This window comes from Drosophila persimilis, unplaced genomic scaffold (genome assembly GCF_003286085.1).
Source record: "Drosophila persimilis strain 14011-0111.01,24,50 unplaced genomic scaffold, DperRS2 tig00000124-arrow-pilon, whole genome shotgun sequence".
Lineage (NCBI taxonomy): Eukaryota > Metazoa > Arthropoda > Insecta > Diptera > Drosophilidae > Drosophila > Drosophila persimilis.
Genome location: NW_020825294.1, coordinates 3,352,213 through 3,370,098, shown reverse-complemented (window position 1 = coordinate 3,370,098; position 17,886 = coordinate 3,352,213). Strand labels below are relative to the sequence as shown.

The 17,886-nt window shown below is 45.9% G+C and overlaps 1 long non-coding RNA gene across 1 annotated transcript; it reads left to right on the top strand.

Annotated features, from left to right (window-relative positions):
• The first annotated feature begins 458 nt into the window (after positions 1–458).
• On the top strand, positions 459–17,669 carry LOC113565494. The gene is made up of 5 exons (XR_003408620.1): positions 459–528; positions 15,284–15,468; positions 16,913–16,992; positions 17,085–17,293; positions 17,354–17,669. It is a non-coding gene; the product is annotated as an uncharacterized LOC113565494 (long non-coding RNA).
• Positions 17,670–17,886: the final 217 nt, after the last annotated feature.

The following is a 17,886-nucleotide window of genomic DNA, read 5'->3' as shown; positions in this document are numbered from 1 at the left end:
ATGGCGGCACCAGCCCAGCTTTTCCAGCAATTTCCCCCCACTCGAAGCAGCAGCAGCTACAGAAGCCACTGTTGAAGCCAGAAGAAGTACGAGTATCAGCCACATGGCCAACAGGAGCGGAGCTGTTGAAGCAGTTGGAGCAGCAGGAACTGAAGGAACAGAAGGAACAGAAGGAACAGTTGGAGCAGCATCAGCAATGCGCAGCAACAAAATTTGTGGCTCCCAACTGCGGTTTTTCGTGCACTCAAAGGAATGATGGGTATTCCCTGTTTGTAAACAACTTGAAAGGAACTTTTTACTTAAACATTTGCAGCAAAAGCTCTCCTGTGCAGAACCCTTCAGCATTATTCATAGTTTCATTTCAGGAAATTCCATTACGTATAGCAGAATATTTTAGGGCTAAAAAAATAATATATGATTTGATTTAATTGCTTAATTTTTATTGTGTATTTCAGATAACAAACGAATTTTTGTATTACCTACGATAAATGGATTTATTTTTGGATATACGAGATGAAGAAAACTGTGGTAAGTTCAACCCATAACAGCTCCCTTTTTAAGGCTCCACCTTTATTAAATCCTCTCATTTGTGCCGTCGAAAGATGCCCCCCCCCCAGAACATGAGAAATATCCTCGTTAAGCCAGCCATGTACTCATCTCCCAATTGCCCCAATTATCCGCTAATAGGGTATCATAAAATTCGATCTATGGCTGCCATACAATATTATACATACGTTCTTCGCTCCCCTGTAGTACTACCGCCTCCTCGCCTGCTTTTATTCCTCCGGTGCCCTTGTGCCTTTGTGTGTGGTTTGCTGCTTGTTATGCCATTTTATACTCGGCGTTGGAGCAAATGTTTATGTTGGTTTACTTATGCATGCGTGCGAGTGTCAATCCCCCCCAGCCCCTACCCCGTCCCCATCCATATAGACATTGTGCATGAGTGTATCTGCGGGTGTATCTGTATGTCTATCTGCAGCTGTGTTTGTGGATCGGTGTGACTGCGGAGTGCGTGAATAAATGTGTGTGTATGTGTGTGCGTGTATGGGTTTGTGGCTCATTTCAATAACAAAACCAGCTCAAGTCACTTGTTACCACAACTGTCGCCTACCCTGAACTGAAAATATTATGCAGTCTTACAAAACAAGGCGGAAACTGGGAACTTGCGACCACAATATACCAAATACCAAGTACAGGGAAATTCACTCTAACAAAGAGTCGCCACAATCCAGCTTTCATTTGAATATACTGGTTAAAAACACTGTCCGGTTGTGGCATGTGTTCACTGTACAGCTCTCCAGTTTTCCTGGGTTCATATGGCCAGCCTCCGCCTCTCAGTGCTCTGGCGAACAAGCAGGCCGTTTCCCCTCTGTTGACTGGAATGCACAATGACAGCTAATCAGGCCCTGGCCTGGCCTAGGCCTCTCTCATGAGAATTGACAAGTTAATGCAAATATTTTGCGAAAATCTCGAATCAATTGGTATTAAAATTCACCCAACTCGACACAGGGCGGTGGGCAGACGTAGCTGTTGCCGGAGCCGGTGCCGGTGCCGGAGCCGGAGAGGGAGAGCTTAAAGTTTTGGCAATTATGTTTGACCAGGCCCGAAAAGAGGGTCCTGCTCGGCGTGGGCTCCAGCTGGAATCTCTGCCTTATCTTGGCCAAGCAAAAGTTTGCCACTGGGAAGCACTTTGTACCTGCATTTGTCACAGAATTTATGATGTTCGTGTGGACCTTGAGCGAACGGGTGGGGATGGGATGCAAGCTTAAAAGACCAGTGGGATGGGGTGGGGCTGGACGGCCATAAACGGTGGGCGCTGCAAAATTCCGTTTCGTTTGCTGTTCACTGGGTTCTATCTAATAAAATCTAGAGTGTTTAATCCCTTGCACTCGGCTGCCGTTGTTACTCCTAGATGTTCAAAATTTCTGCATCCTGAATCCCTAGGCTGCCCCGTCGTGGAACTCCTCCTCCAGCTCCTTTTGGCTAGTAGTTTTAGTCGCCATTGCGGATGGATTCGATTGTCGTTTGGTCTGTCCTTTTGGGGGGTATATTAGCTATGGAATGAGGTTGATAAGGGGACACATAGATATGGGAGAGGTCTATCCCAAGTGCAGATTTCCATGATCACTTATGCGTGGAATGAGTACTAATTGAAATGTTGTTGCGGTTCCCATAACCTTTTGGTTTTCTACCAAATAGAGTCCCCCTTTTCATCAAAAATATAGCTAGAATTTCCTTGTGCTTCAATCATGCAGCATTTTTAATGCATTTTCTAGTTGGCTCCTTCAATTTATTTATTTCTTTGTAACAAGTAGAATCTCAATCTAAAACCGAAAGAAGCCCTTCTCGTGTTGCTTAAACAGTCTCAAAGTTCTCGTGGAAAGTGGTTCCCAATCGAAATTATCTTCAGTTGAAGCATCCTTCAAGCTCGCTTCATGATAACCCCAGCTTCAAACCAATTGCTGCTCCACTTATCCCAGAGCCCTGTCTGTCTGAACAGCGATTCGAGTCAGTGGCAGTGCCAGGACCCTCGAGAGCATTCAGTCTTCTCTTTGGTCTCGTTTTTGCGCCATTTCTGGTCTGCTATTCGTTTCTGCCATCTTCTAAAAATTCATTTCGCCAATGCACAATGCATTGGACAGAGGAGCATCCAGAGGAGGGCCCAGAATGGGGAGGGACCAAAGTGCGTTGAGCCTGGTGCTGCCTCGACGGGCAGTCCGCAGTCCGCTGTTCGCTGTTGGTAGTCTAGAAGTCTGGAGTCTGGAGTCGTTGCCACTCGATCAAATTACTTATTGTAGCTGCGCCGCAGGATGCCCGAGTGCCATTAATACAAATAAAGTGACACAAATACGGGGTAGCAGGAGCCACGAGCAGCGGGCAGCAGAATGCTGACGGTCCACAGGAATTGCCTCTGGCCAGGTGGAAGAGGTAGTCATGGCGGCTATCGCCTCGGTTGGTCGCTTTGCTCCTGTGTCCAGTGTCCTTTGTCCCCGCTCTCTGTTTCCAGACACTCTTCGAATGCCATAACTTTGCCGCCCATTGCTGCAGATTTATCCAAGTGGAAGACTAATCTCTGAATTCGCGCTGCTTTCTGGGAATGGGAATGGGAATGCGAATGGAAATGGGTCTGTGGAATGGGGCTGCTGTGGAATGGAGAAAGGATTGAGTTTTAGGGCGTGAGTGATGGGTGGCTGGGAAAAAGTTTGAACAATGGGCAAGAAAAGTTTTTAGAAACTAGTCCTCCTCCGTCGGTGAGCATGTCAACTGCGAGCAAGAACAACGAAAGGCATTTTGCTAGCCAGCGGGTGGTCCGTCCTTGCGGCACCCCCCACCCCCCACCCCCCAGCCATCCCCCACAGTCACCTCAGCCATGCAGCGAGGCGTGAAATACGGCAGGCCAGAAATAGCAGCAGTTGAAGTAGAATTAGGTGAGAGCTCTCTTCCTTTAGCACTCTCTCTTCTCTCTGTCTCCGTGTCTGTCTCTGTGTCTGTCCCTATCTCGTTTTCTTGTCTCTGTCTCAAAGTTGATAGATTTTTTGCTGCTCTTGCAACGATTTACATTTCAGCGTTTGGCTAAACATTTGAATCAGCCTCTTGAGCCCCAGACAAATAGTTAAACAGCGTGTGCCGTGCCGTGCCGTGCTGTGCTGTGCTGTGCTGTGCTCCATCGAAGTCAGCGAAGGTCATCCGGGGGCTGGTCATCCGCCCTTGGGTGGCTGTCGGGTTGCCCTATAAAGTGTCTGAAGAGGGTAGATTAGCCAAATGATGGCCTCTTCCTGGGAGTGGGAGGGGGGATGGGGCATGGGGCATGGGTTAGACTAATAAGATGTGCCGGCCAAATGGGGTCGGGTGAATATTACCGAGAGCCGAGAGCGCAGACACATTCCTTTAAAAGGTTTCTACCATCAGCCGAAAGAGTAAATTTAACTTAACCAATTGACCCATATAGAAGGCTACTTTATGTGTTTTGAAATGTGTTTAAAATATAAAGTGTATTACAGCAATGTTAAAAGCAAAGGATTTCCTAGATTTACCATCGACTTTGGTTTAGCCATCATCTAATATTAAAAGGCATTCAATATGTTTCAGATTTGTACTCGGAGAGCCCTCCGTTTCCTCCATAAATAATGAAACAATAGAAAACATGTACATATTTCAACAGCAGGTTCTGTACACATTTATTTTAAGATTTGTAAGTGTTTATAGGACCATTCTTAGTGAGAGATTTCATTCGTTTCCATTAATCTCGCAACCTACATTCCGCACTAGCAGCGGAACGATTTCAATTCGACTTTTGATTTCTTTTTCCGTTTCTAACATTTATTTATTGCAAGGGCAAATGTTGCCCCCATATGTAGGCAACATTTTATATTATATCCTTGCGCTGCTTCTCTCGGCTGCTGAGAAGCTCATTGCCATCGCAAACGCAATCGTAATCGTAATCGCAATTCGCCATCGCCATCGCCTGATTGCCCTCTCTGCACATGTCACCCAACAGGCAGCCCTGACTCTTAGGCCGCATGCCACATGCCTCACTCCCCCTATGCCATGTCCCATGCCCCATGCCCCATGCCAGAGCCCAGCTCAGAGGCTCAGAACACCGCCACGATGTCCCCAATCCAATAAATTTACAATATGCTGGCATTTAAGTTTGTTTTGTACACTCGCCGGGGGACAGGGTATGGGCACTTTGTGACGACTTTTGTCGGGCATAAATGGAGCAAGTCAAGTGGAAATTTTCAGGGGAACAGATTGATTGACCTCCAGGGAATGGAGAATCAAGCACCCTCGTCAGGCGGCGGAATCAGACACAGAACTTAAGCGATTGATCCCATTCGACCAGATATATCCTAGATGGGAGATAAATATATATGTTATGCGAGAATAGAGGGAGCTGAAAGCGTGTTCTTCTCTAGGGAACGTCCTTTCGTTAGACCTCCGCCTATAAATAAATACAAAATCATTCCACTACTGCGAGATCTCGCCACTTTTCACACCATTTAGTACTTTCTGCAGTAAACTTTGATTATCCCAGAGAATGTATATTCACCAAAGGGTATAAATACCTATTCGTGCCACATTGAATGGCGTGAAAAATAAGTGTGAAATATACACAAGTGCTAGTGAAACGAAACTGCTGTTAATTAATCCACTGGCCATTAATTATGTTCGGCTATTGGTGAGGGTATCGACTGTTCGTTCAAGTCATTAATATTTCTTGATTTTTCTTGTTGTTTTTGGGTTGCTGCCTGCCTCCACTGCTGCTGCTGCTGTCGATATTTTACAGCCCGTGGCACAGAAATTTATGTTTGCGCCTTTGCGCCAAGTCAATGAATTGCAACAAATTTCGCTTGACTCCCCTTAACAACCTACCGGCCCCTCATAGCCCCCATAGCACCCCATAGCCCCCCCCCCCCATACCTTGATCCAACTTTGCGGCTTGTTAGGCGGCATTTATTTATTTATTTATCGCACGTTGCCTTGACAAAGTAATAAAGACACCACCAAAAGGTGGGGTCAGGTGTCGGCTGGTTCTGTCAGTGCTGTCGTAGTACTCGTTCTGTGTGTGGTTAAAATTTTTTAACTCCCTCAGCGAGAGAGAGAGAGAGAAATGCTGGCTCATTTGGATTTATGTTGTGTTACGGATTTTTGTGGCCTATAAATCGTAATTACTTTAACGCGGCCAAATGAGTTTTGGCCAGAAGGCATTAGGGCTCAGCCTCGCCATTATTGCTGCGGCTGCTTCTCCTCCTGGCTCCTGCCACCTTCTTCCTTGTGGTTATTTTTGTTTCGGATTTTTGCCCAGTTGTTGTAATGGCCGTAATTAAAATTGGTTGCCTTCATAATGTGATTGGCTTGGCTGAACACCGCAATGGTACAACAAGTCAGGGATTTTAATAAAATAAAACCCCATTTATCAAGTAGAAAAATAGTCGAACAGAGCAAAGGGGGGAAAATCCGATCCGACCCTACCCCGCAGTTGCCGCAGGTGGGGCAGGCACGATGAAGTGGAACAAACTCCTGCCCCACTGCTCTTTGCCGCCGACTTTGCATCACTCGAAACTAAACAAATTCACACGACACGAAGCATAGCACATGGCCAGGAGGATAAATATACGTACATACTCGTACAGGGAGGCTGGCTAGGGAGAAGAGCAGAAGGTAGTAGGTGGGTGGGGAACCACTTGAAACCACTCAACTCGTCATAGACTAAATACTTGTGAAGCCATTCGGCTGCGGCTGGCTGCATAGTTGGCAGAAGGCAGAAGGCAAAAGGGGGTGCCTCCGATGCGGGGACAGGCGGGTGCTGGTGCGGGTGCCTCCTGGTCAGGAGGTGGCGCCCATGGCAAATAACATTTTGCAAAATCGGCCGCAATTGCCAAACTAGCCAAATTAGAGAATATGCAAATGCAAGCAACATTCACACGATGGTGGAGTGGCATGGAGGCTGGGTGGAGAGGGGGTTGGGGATTACCGAATGGCTTGTCTAGAGATGAGCAAGAGGAATGTGTCACCGGTGATTGAGACACTGCCTGGAATCATTTCTATTGATGGGAACTTGGACTATGAAAATAAACCCGTAAATTGTGTTACTCTTTATTGATTTATAATTTTCCCTTTAGTTTTATATATTCATATATTGCCCCACCAATAGAAGATGTGGTCTGTCCTACCACTGATTTCCTGGGAATAATCTTTCATTAACCCTCTCCCATTTATTTAGATTGGGTCCCTGATAAAATAACGCTCATCAATGGGAAATGGCTATTGCGTTTATCCCCTTCTAATGTGCCCTCTCAGTCACATTTTTCTCCATAAAAAATCACTAGCCGAATCGAGAGATTTGCTCATCTCCAAGCAGCAGATTGCGTATTGTTGCTGTCGTAGTCACAGTCACAGTCATCAGAGCAGCAGCCATCATCATCGCCATCGCCATCATCATCATCATCACCATCATCGCCCATCGTAATCGGCAGACGGCATCTCATCGACCTTTCCCCTTAGACGACAGGCCGGCTATACAGTTTGGAAGCCTGAAAGCCCCGCAAAGCGGGGCCAAGCAGGGTAAGCATCCATGGAGACGGGCTGAAAGGAGGTAGGACGATAGAGCACAGAGGTTAGAGGTTAGAGGCAGGAGCCGGCGTAGTATGACCCCATCATCATCAAAATCCACAGAGCCAAAAGGTTTATAACTGGCTGATGTGGTTCGTTTGTCGTCTTAATCGAGACACTGAGAACTTTCTGGCCAACATCCAGTTTCGGCCCGGTGCTCGGTGCCCGGTGCCTTGCTTGCTGTTGACGTGTCGGCCAACCGAGGCTAACTTAAACAGCAAACACATCGACTAACCATTAAATTTGAGCAGCATCTCTCTAGCCAAATTGTGCAATTAAAACTCAATTGCGTTGGCCTCCTGCAACTAAGTCAAATGTCACCTTAATTGACACCAAAACCTCAACACAAAATAGCAATTTTTCAATTTTTTTTCTCGACTTTCCCACAGGAAAGTACAATTTATCTGAGAATTTTCGGGCAAGATGTCTAAGCGAATTTCAGTTTCACTATGGGCATAGCAATTGATACTTTTTTTTTTTTGTGGCACAAATGAAAATTTAATTTTTTTTTGGAATTTGACTTTCTTTTTGGGAATAAAATTAAGTTCTGGTGGGAATTAGTGATAGCTCAATATTGGTTCACACTAGCCTGCCATAAGGACTGTCTATCTGTAGCGTAATGCTCATTGATTTCAATACAGAATTCACTTCAGCTGGAAACACAAATCAATATTACTTATTGGTCATATTTTGAAGGGATGTCTCCTCTCGTATCTGATTGCAGCGATGACTAACAGAACCTTTAAGTTGCGTATTCCCAACAGCACTTTTCTCTGGTGAACCCAATACGAACAGAAATCTGTGCCCTCGCTGACAATTTCAGCATGTTTTTTGCGGCTTTTAGTGGTAGCTTCTTGCTGTCGCGGCTTAAACAAAAGACTCGGGGACAGTTGTAGGGCTGCCTGCATATGTTCTGGCTGTGGGTCTGGTTCTGGTTCTGAATCTGACTCTGACTCTGGTTCGTGTGGAGGGAGGGGAAAACGCTTTACGCCTCCCCATAAATCCCTGGCCCAGGGCCCTGGCCTTTTGGGGTGGCACAGGGCCGATACGACCACCAACAGACAAGCGATTGCATTTGGGTATTGGGGATTAACGTTGCTGAAACTGTTAAAATGAAATCCGTTCGTATGCTGTTGCTGGTGCTGCTGGTGCTGCCTCTCGTTGAAACCCTTGTTCAAACTGTCGCTGCTTACAACAGCAGCAACACATCGTACTATACATACATCCCAGTACCCAGTACGTTCCAGAAAAAGAGTGTAAAAAAATGACAAAAAAGGCATTTGTAGCCATAAAAACACTGCAATTTGTATTTGAAATTGCCGCAAAATCCCAGCAGCAGCAGCAGCAGCGGCAATCGCAGGAAAAGTCCTGGACTAGCAGCAGGAGCAGCAGGACCCAGCAGCCCAATCCCTAGCCCCAAAACCCAGTCGACACATCAGTTCGCTTGAGTTGAGCGGAGCGGAGCTCGGTTCCAGGCAGTTGAATATGTATGAAATTGACGTTGTCGCTGCCGTTGTCTCCTTGTCTCGGTGTCTGCTGGCCTGCTGGCTCTTTCGCCTATTTCGCACAGAACATTGGGCCTTCTGGAGCAACTGCAGCATCAGCAGGGGCAGCGGCAGGGGCAGCGGCAGGGCCAGGGACAAATCCACTGGGCGTTGTTTTTCGATGGGAGCTGAAAACTGGAATCTCCATGTTCCACGCTCCCCCCTTTTCGGAACTGCGTTCTGCGTGCGTGTCGGCCCAAAGGTGAGGAAGCAGAAGGCAGGCCCTGACTTAACCCCCTGGGGGATAGATTTTACAAGGCCTAACATCTTGACACAATTTATTGAAGTAACAAATTGTGAAAATATATATTTGGAGTTTAAATTTAAATAAGAAAAAGTGGGGCACATCCTCTATACATCTTGGATTCACAAATCTTCCTTAGATTCTTTACGAAAAACCTCCAATTTCGGCTAAGGTCTGAACCATTCAAAATTATTTCGGAAATAAAAAGGAGATTTGTATGTTTGTTAAAGGAAAAAGTAAACAAGATACATTTCGCAATGCCACAAGAGCTCTGCCACTCGTAGTTTCCCCTGTGGACAGTTGAAGCCCTCTCAGCCGGCCAAGGGTTAAGCACGAAATTTCTGAGTGTAGCCATCAAAATTGAAGTTGAATTTGAAACCCCTTCTGCGGCACACACACACACACACACACACACACAGCTGCTGTTTTTGGGGGCAAGGGGGAACTGCTGCTGCTTCTTCGTGGGGGAAGCTGTTGCAAGTGTTGCTTGTGATGAAAATAAAAACCACAAACAATAAGCTGTACCACTGCAGGGGTAGGGGCAGGGGAAGGGGAAGACTGAAGCCTGACACGCATGTTGAGCATTAGAAAGCGCAGGGGGAAAGCAGCACAGGGAGGGTGGGGGGCGAGGGCAGCGGCAGAGCCAAGCAGACCGCAATCAATATTTTATCAAAGCAAATGCGAAGGAAGCAGCGCAACTCACAAACTGCACAGACTTTGCTCTTCACAAATTTCGCTTCTGCTTCTACATGTATTTGATACCCTAACGGGGGGGAGGTATTCTGCTTTTGAGTAGAGCCACACTCCTGATAATTGGAGGAATGTGGCACCCACCTATGGCCAGCCGTTGCCATATAGATGATGCATCTTGAAGGGTATCAAATGCTTCGATCTCTGAACGCAGTCCGACTTTCTTGTATTTTTTTTGGGCGGCTCCCCTCTAAGCTGCAGTGGCAGCAGCAGAGAACGACGTGGCAGAGAGGGATGACTGGGGGGGGGGCAGGGGCTATTTACTATTCATGCTAAGCCATGGCGTGTGCAAAAGAAAAACTGCAAACAATGAAAAGCGAAGCACATGAAAAGCCAAGGCCCAGAGCCGGGCCAAGAGAAGCGGACATGAATAAAACAAGATTCAACGCGCCCCTGAAAAACCTAGCCCAAAGTCATAAAGGAAATCGGGTGGCCAGGGCGGGGCAGGGCAGGGAAAATCGGAATGGTGAAAGAATCCGATCTGAGGATGGACTGGACCTCAAGATAGAAACGGAAACGTTGGGCAAACTTTCATTAAGCTGCTTGAGCAGATTCCTTAATAAATGATTGCGAATCGCAGTCGCAGTCTGGCAATGTCATCAATCATATTGCAATCAATTAATTTGCCCTTCGGCCACCATCCGGGACACACCATCCAACACAGGACCTCTGAGTGAGAGGGGGGATGGGGACTAAGGACTGAGGACTGGGGAGCTTCCCAGAACTTCGCATTCGTATTTCCCATGCACGTCCAAGTCAATTGCATTGATTCGATTCTAATTCGGGTTTGTGTTCTGTACTTTACAAGCACCGAACCAGACCAGAGCAGACCACCCAGTGAAGGGCAGACCGAGCCAACCAGCTCAGCAAAATTTCCCCAATAAAAACCAGAAAATGGAAAAACGAGCAGGAAGCAGGAAGCAGGCGACAGGACCCTGGACACTCTCCATGTGTCCCGACTGTCATTTGCAGCACATAACAAAGTGTCAATAAACAACTTGGACAAAGAAGAGGCCGATGCAGAGAGATATGAAAAGAAACCAAACGAAACGAAGCGAAGCGAAAGGAGAGAGAGAGCAGGTCCTAGTTCTCATTGCTCTCGGTTGCCCTGGCTACCTTTCTGGCAAGGGGTCAACTTGATTAAGTCTTTGGTCCGAAGGTGTTGCAGCCTATACAGGAAAAGGATTCACAACAGTAACAGGACCAGGACACGGCAAGGACCACAGGCAATAGGCAATAGGCAATAGGCATCAGCCGAGAGGCAGGAATCTCATTTGCCAGACAGACAGCCAGAGAGAGGAAAGAGAAGGAAAGACAGCAACAAAGAGCGACCTGGGAGTGTGGCATTCATAAAACTGTGATTTGGCTCAGAATGGTTCAAGTTTTAATTGAGTTATTCATAGTAGGAGAATTATTGAGAACTCGAAAACCCACAGTTCGAGAAGAGTGCCACTTGCCAGGTGCTAAGTAGCCGCATTTCATGGGCAACAGTTTTGTGATTAGCAAACTTTTTGATGAATAATTGTTTAGGAAGGAGAGTTAAAAGCTCTTAAATGTTAGCTCTTGTGGTGAATCATAGGTTGGGAAGACTTAAAGAGTCTGATAATTAAGGTCTTCTGATAGGTCAAGGGTTTATGGTTAGTGTCACTGAGTTACAATGGTAAAGATATTCCCTAAATTTGTTGGGTTACCTATCCCTGTTGTCCACCAAGCGAACTATCACTGTAGATAATCTCATTTAGTTTTATTTTCTATACTGCCAGTAGCTTAAAAGTCGCAAAAAGTACACCCTTTTCACAAATTAGTAAACTTTTCAATCCCCAAAATGTGAATCGAAAACTGTGACTGCCAGCTAATCCGCATCTCTGCCGGTCCAGCTCCAAGCTCTCCAATTTAACCACAACCATGGCATTACCCAGACCATGCCCGTACCCATAGCAGGAGATGGGAGGTGGGAGCCAGGAGGATCTGCAGTAGGAAATGGAGCTGGAGCTGGAGCTAGAGCTGACCAATTCGCCGACTTGTTGACCTGTCCGCTTTTGTGTTGGCCCCCGTACATACCCTCTCCAGTAGATCCTTTAGGACCCTCTCTCGGAGTACCACAAAAGTTTTTAAGCCCAGTTTTGGCTGTGAAAATTATAACTGGCCTGCTGACTGCTGAACTGCCACAACGTCCTCATCGCTGGCTAAGCTCCTGCATGCTCCTGTACACATCATATGCACACACCCATACCAGCCCCTACACATTATATACATATACACATATGAGTACACATACTCGTACCCTTGGAGGCCAAAATTTTTGGAGAGACCCTTCTCATCCCAAAAAAAAGTAGGCTAATGCCACTTTCGAGTAGTTCGGCCGCAGAGTCTCGCTCGTGAAGTGTGTTGGCTGGAAGTGCACTTGTTACCAATTAAGCTAATCCGTCAGATAATTAGTAACATAACACACACACTGGCACGCAGGAGGACACACACACACACACAGACACCCATACACATAGGCAGAGACACACATGGATGGTAAGGAGAGTCCTTCAGGCTGGCAGGCTGGTTTCTCTTGCACTTCCTCTGGTTGCTGTTGCTGCTGCTGCTGCTGCAGCCTCGGCACATGCAATTTATAGCCGCACGTGGTTGTTGCATGTATCACGTGACACTTGATTTCCGGCGCAGTTGGTTTGGCTCCCCTCTAATGCCTGGCACTGCCCCAAAGCCCTGGTTGCTGCCTCACAGACCTGCCTCCTCACTGGCATCCAGCCTGCCTGCCTGACTGCCTGCTGCCTGCTGTTTGCTTTGCTTTTCTTTGCGACTTTTCTAATTTGGACGTTGGCACAACATGCAATGCCATCGTCAACGTCGTCGCGAAAATTTGTGGCTGCCACCTTATTAAAAGCGCCCAACAGCTGAGCCTCCGACTCAGCCAGACAACGTACAGGGTCTCTGCACAGCAAGAAACTCTACGAAATGTTTGGGATACTCTCCAACAGTGACTATTTTGGAGCTCCGCCTCTTGCAAAACAAGGTTTGAGCCTGATTTCTCACGCTCGTGGTATACATCTGGGTGTTTTCTATCCCATTTACCATCTCGTAAATAGCCAACGTTGCAGACACGCCTCTGGAAAGGATATTCCTTTCTCTCTCTCTCTTTGGTCCATTAAGTGAATCGTAATCTGTACAAATTCCAAATGTTGGCCATTGTTTTTCTGAGTGTGTGGACTCTATTAGCTACTTCTGCCCTCCGCCCCTAACCTGCCACCAATTCGACCCATCCCAACATCCTCTATATATTCCAGGGCCACTTTTCGTCTTCGTCAACTGTTCTGCTGCTGCTGCTGTTGCCTGGTTTCTCCCTCTGCTGCCCCTGGCCCCCCTTGCTGCTCCTGTTGCAGTTGCAAATTGGCTGGCAAATGTCGTTGGTTGCTGGCTTATTAAAATTTCAACGTGTTCATTTGCCTGTAAGTCAACGGGTGCAGGGTGCAGGCAGCAGGTGGAGCGGAGGTCCCTGGGATTACTCTTCCAACAACTAGTTAATGTTTGATTTGCCTGCCTGCCACACATGGTTGCATTTTGGTGGAAAGCAATCCTCCTGCATCCCTCTCTTTTCCGGCTTCTAGGCCTGCCTCTGCTCATCTTTCATTTTCAATTTGTTAACTTGAGCAGTTTGTCGCCACATGCAGAGGAAGCGTCAAATTAGAAAAGGATCCTCTCGAGGGGATAGATATTTAAAGATACACCTTGACAGGCACTGAGTTTTCAGGGAAATTGTTGGGAAATTGTGAAATTTGTCACATGCTATCAATAAATGACTATAAAAGTTATTTGAAATCACTCTCAAACCATCCAACAATAGAATATTCTACAATTTATTTCAATTTGCTGTGCTCAAAAGCCGAATTTCCCTTCAAGGCGTATTCCCAAGAGGAAAGTCTTGTCCTAATGGGGAAAGTCTGTTCTGGAGAATAAAGAATAAGGATGAAAATCGTTTTTTCATAACTGGGAGACTCAACAGAGTTGACAATGCTGTAGCCTATCGTCTTTAGCCTGCCCCCCCGCTCCCGTAATTGCCTTAACTGTTTCTAGAGTCCCTCCTCTCACCGAGCATTGCTCTAATTTGTTTCTAAGTGGACCCCTCTAGGTCTCTTCCTCTCTCTCCCACTCTCGAAGGGCCCGCACCCATCCCCGCATAATGGCTAATTAAATCGCTTGAATTACAAGCCAACAATATTAAAATATTACAATATAAACTTTTCTTCTCGGAACAGATTTCTGCCAGAACAACAATACAACTGAGGGGATGATAGAGGAGGGGTGGCGCGCAGAAATTGTGGGCGAGGGAGGGGCAGTGCTAGGGCTAGAGGTAGAGCATTTCGCAATTGAGGACCGGGGCCCGAAAATATTTTCAACAGAAACTTTTCACATTAAATAAAATACAAAATGCCCATTAACAGTTCGAGTGGATAAACTCGGTTTGCATTTCCCTACAATACACACACACACACACACACAGATACAGATACAGATACACAAAAGCACACATACAGATACATTTATACAACCGGAACAGGCCCCCAAACAAAAATTGAATTTTCGGTTCGAGGCTCAAACTCAAAAACTCGCGCATGGAATGGTTATACGGGTGGGTGGCTGGATGGCTGGGTGGCTATACACGATCAAGGGGGGCGGGAGCGGAGATTGAGGGGGTGCTGATGCTGTGGGAAAACTGAAAATGATGGCAAAGCGTCGAAGGCGAATGCCACAAGGGGCATTGTTGTTGCTGGTTGGCATACAATAAAATACGAACGAACGACAACAAAGAAGTACAAATTAAATCCCAATTGGAGTTGACCGCAAAATGGAAAAGACCACAAAATTATAACCACAACGATGTGGGCGAAAGAAGGAGACGGCTGCGAGTGCTCCCTGGGAACGTTGCCAAGGCTGTAAGGGAGTGGGCCACAGACTCGCCCCATCTACAGAAAATCGAAGCGAAGCTGTAGATAAGCCACAGTGGTGGCAGCATCCAGCATTCAGCCAAGCTTTCGACTTGTTTTGTTTGAGGGCGTTGTGGCTTGATGAGCTGGTGTTCTATAGGGGAAGAATCAACCGCACCACAACACACCCCACACCCAATCGCACACACATAGTTACCGTACATATCGTTACATTTTGGCAATTGATCTGGCAATCGACGTGGCTAGCATTTAGTTCTGGGCTTTATTTCTTTTTCTGCCTCAACGAGCCAAGCGAAATTGATATTTATATATTTAACCCAAAGCCAACAATAAGCCAGGCCAGAACCCGCACATAGGCCTGGCCCGAAAGTCCTTCCCCAGAGGCAGAAAGACAGACAGGCCGCCCAGCACACGGCAAACGGGGCGTATGCTTAATGTGGCTAAATGACGTAGTGGATTTCAATTGATTGGGTGGAAAAGAAGCGGATATGAGATGGGACACTCTTGTTCTCTTGTAGACGCTGATTCCAGTATTGAGTTTCCATCTATTTTTAGATTACAGGAAGCAAAGCCAACCAAGGGTAGAATTTAAGCCAAGGATTTGATTATATAGCGCTACTAAGGGGAAGATTTTCCTACGAAACCTGTAATTGATTTGTACTTATGTTTCATTTTCGTAGGAGCTACTTGGCCAACCCATGCCAGCGGCAACCCGGACGGCGTTGATTCGTGGGAAGTGCAGCTCTATACTACTTTCCGGGAGGTAGTCCCTCACATGGAGTGCTTCGAAAGCTCTCTAAGAATTCCACTACTTTCATAGTCATGTTCATAAGTTTAGTCAAACAAGTTCCTGCTATTGACATTGGTAACTATTCAACTATTCTAATATTTTCGTTATCGTGTTTATATTTTGTGCCCCTCGGCGGTGATGCTAAACTCTGGCATATTGTTATTTCCGTAATTAGGTTGCAGTCTGCTTTCTCTCTATACTATCAATGCAAAATTGTTCCCCTGAATTTCAATATAAATAATTGATAATATCAGGTACCATGGGCAGATATGTCAGGTCTATGTATGTACGTACCTCAGGGTATTTTAGGAATAACTTTAAACAGCAGATTTGAAGTTTTCAGTGCACCACTGATGTCAGCCCAAAGGTAAGGAAAAACATATTCAAATTTAATTCGAGCCATTCACAACATAAGAACACTTAAAATAAACTTCAAACCCTTTCAAATTACCTACAAGAGTCAACCAATTGGTCTTGTACTGCCACAATAGCATTTATGTAAATGTTTTCTGTCAAAGCCGACACTTCATTGATTAATAAGACACTAAAAATAGCCATGAATCGAATTGAAGATGCATCTAGTATGCTAATGATCCCATCCCGCCCTAAGATAGCCTTAACAAGAGCATAATCAATGCTTAACCAGCAATTTGTATGGGCCTCGTCTCTGCCCCTCTGCGCAATCTGAAACTGTCGGTTTCGTGTCCCACATTTATAATTAGCCAACAATAACAAGAGCAGACCCAGAAATTGGAGGAGCAGGAGTCGGAACCTGCGACCAGCAGGGGTCCGGGAAATTGCAATACAGACAAGTACGACGCCTCGTATGGCAACGTCAAAGTTTGGTCTATAAATCGTAGCGCCAAAATTTAAATTAAAACCAAATAAATTAAACGCCTTTCATTGAAGATTAATGGCCTTAAAGCAGGCGCGCGCTTTGTGCCCAAGTAGAGAGTTCCGAGGAGGAGGGTTCCGAGGGTTAGTGCTCGTACATTATAGAGGGGCTCGACGACTGCCTGCAGCCTCTCGCTTTGTACGCTTGACTGAGATTTTCATGGTTGATGGATTTTCAGTTTTAGATCCTGAGCCACAGAGCTCGGCCTTTAACGTTTCCATTGCCTCTCTGATATGCTATAGCTTGGAAGCGATTGCTTTAAGCTTGGGACCTGCCCGGCGGCCATTACGACACGTACTCAATTCAATTTGATTCTTTAGTGAATTCCAATGGCTACACTTTCATCACGTGCTGGTAATGGTCGTAACACACGAACATCCAGGGTGACACATTTATGCTCCTGCCACCCTGAAACACCAACCCGGAGAAAGTCTTCACATCATGTGTAAAACCAGTTGGATTTTTATATACGATTGTATTCTATTCCCTTGAATTTGATGAAATAAAAGTATGGGAAATTGTAGATCAAATTGTAAATTGACGTAGAGCTGTAGGGGCAACATTCCCCCGATCAAGAAAAGGTGATTTATATCGATTTATAACATTAACGAGGCCATATCCTAGGTTCAAACGACCGAGGACATTCTGGCGATTAAGAGAAGCTGTGGCACGCCCAGATAGAACAAGAACAATAACGGAGGAAAGTAAGTATTTAAAGCTGTGAAAAATATCTTGTCTACCTTGTATATACCTTGTTAAGGACTCCATTAATTGAGACTAAATTCGCCAATCGCAGGTCCACAAATAGCGGTTCTTGATAATGAATCCATCGTGAATGTTCCCCTGATCACAGGAAGCCATATCACTACCAAATCGGTCCACAAATAGCGGAAACATCAGCTTATGTACATATGTATACTCGGATGTCAGAATCCTTATCCAAGGATCAAGAATATCAACAACGACGCCGAATCAAGCGCTGGGCTTCAGCTTCGAAACACGTATGTAAGTGAATCAGTATACATATAATTGTGGAATTATTTTAAAATATATCTTCCTTTACAGAGGACTTATGTACCTTACGCTTGGCATAAAGAGAGAGTAGTATCCGATTGCGCCTAGACGGAGTCCTATCCCAGCCAGACCGATTCGTATCCCAGCCAGACCGAATCGTATCCCAGCTGGACAGAAGCGCACCCCCTTCAAGAGCCCGAAACTAATAACACGCCATCAACCTTCGACCTGGCCATCGACAACTATCTCAAGGACTTCGGCTATGGCAACCAAGGCAGGGGCTACGCGGACTACTAGACTATAGATAGACCTTGTTGTTGTTAGGTTTAAGTATATATACGTCTATGCGTTTAGATAATAGATGTAAATGGAGTCCACTAGCTTATTATTTATACTAAGTTAGGTTATAATGAATAAAAGTATGAAAACCCATCCTTGCTGTATCCTGTATCGGGGAAACTATCCCGACTACAAAAAGACGTGGCATGCCCAGATCGGTTCACAAAAAGAGGAGAAAATTGGATATTTTTGATTGGATAAAATGTCCTTGATCCTTGGAAAGGACTCCATCAGATCAAGAATCT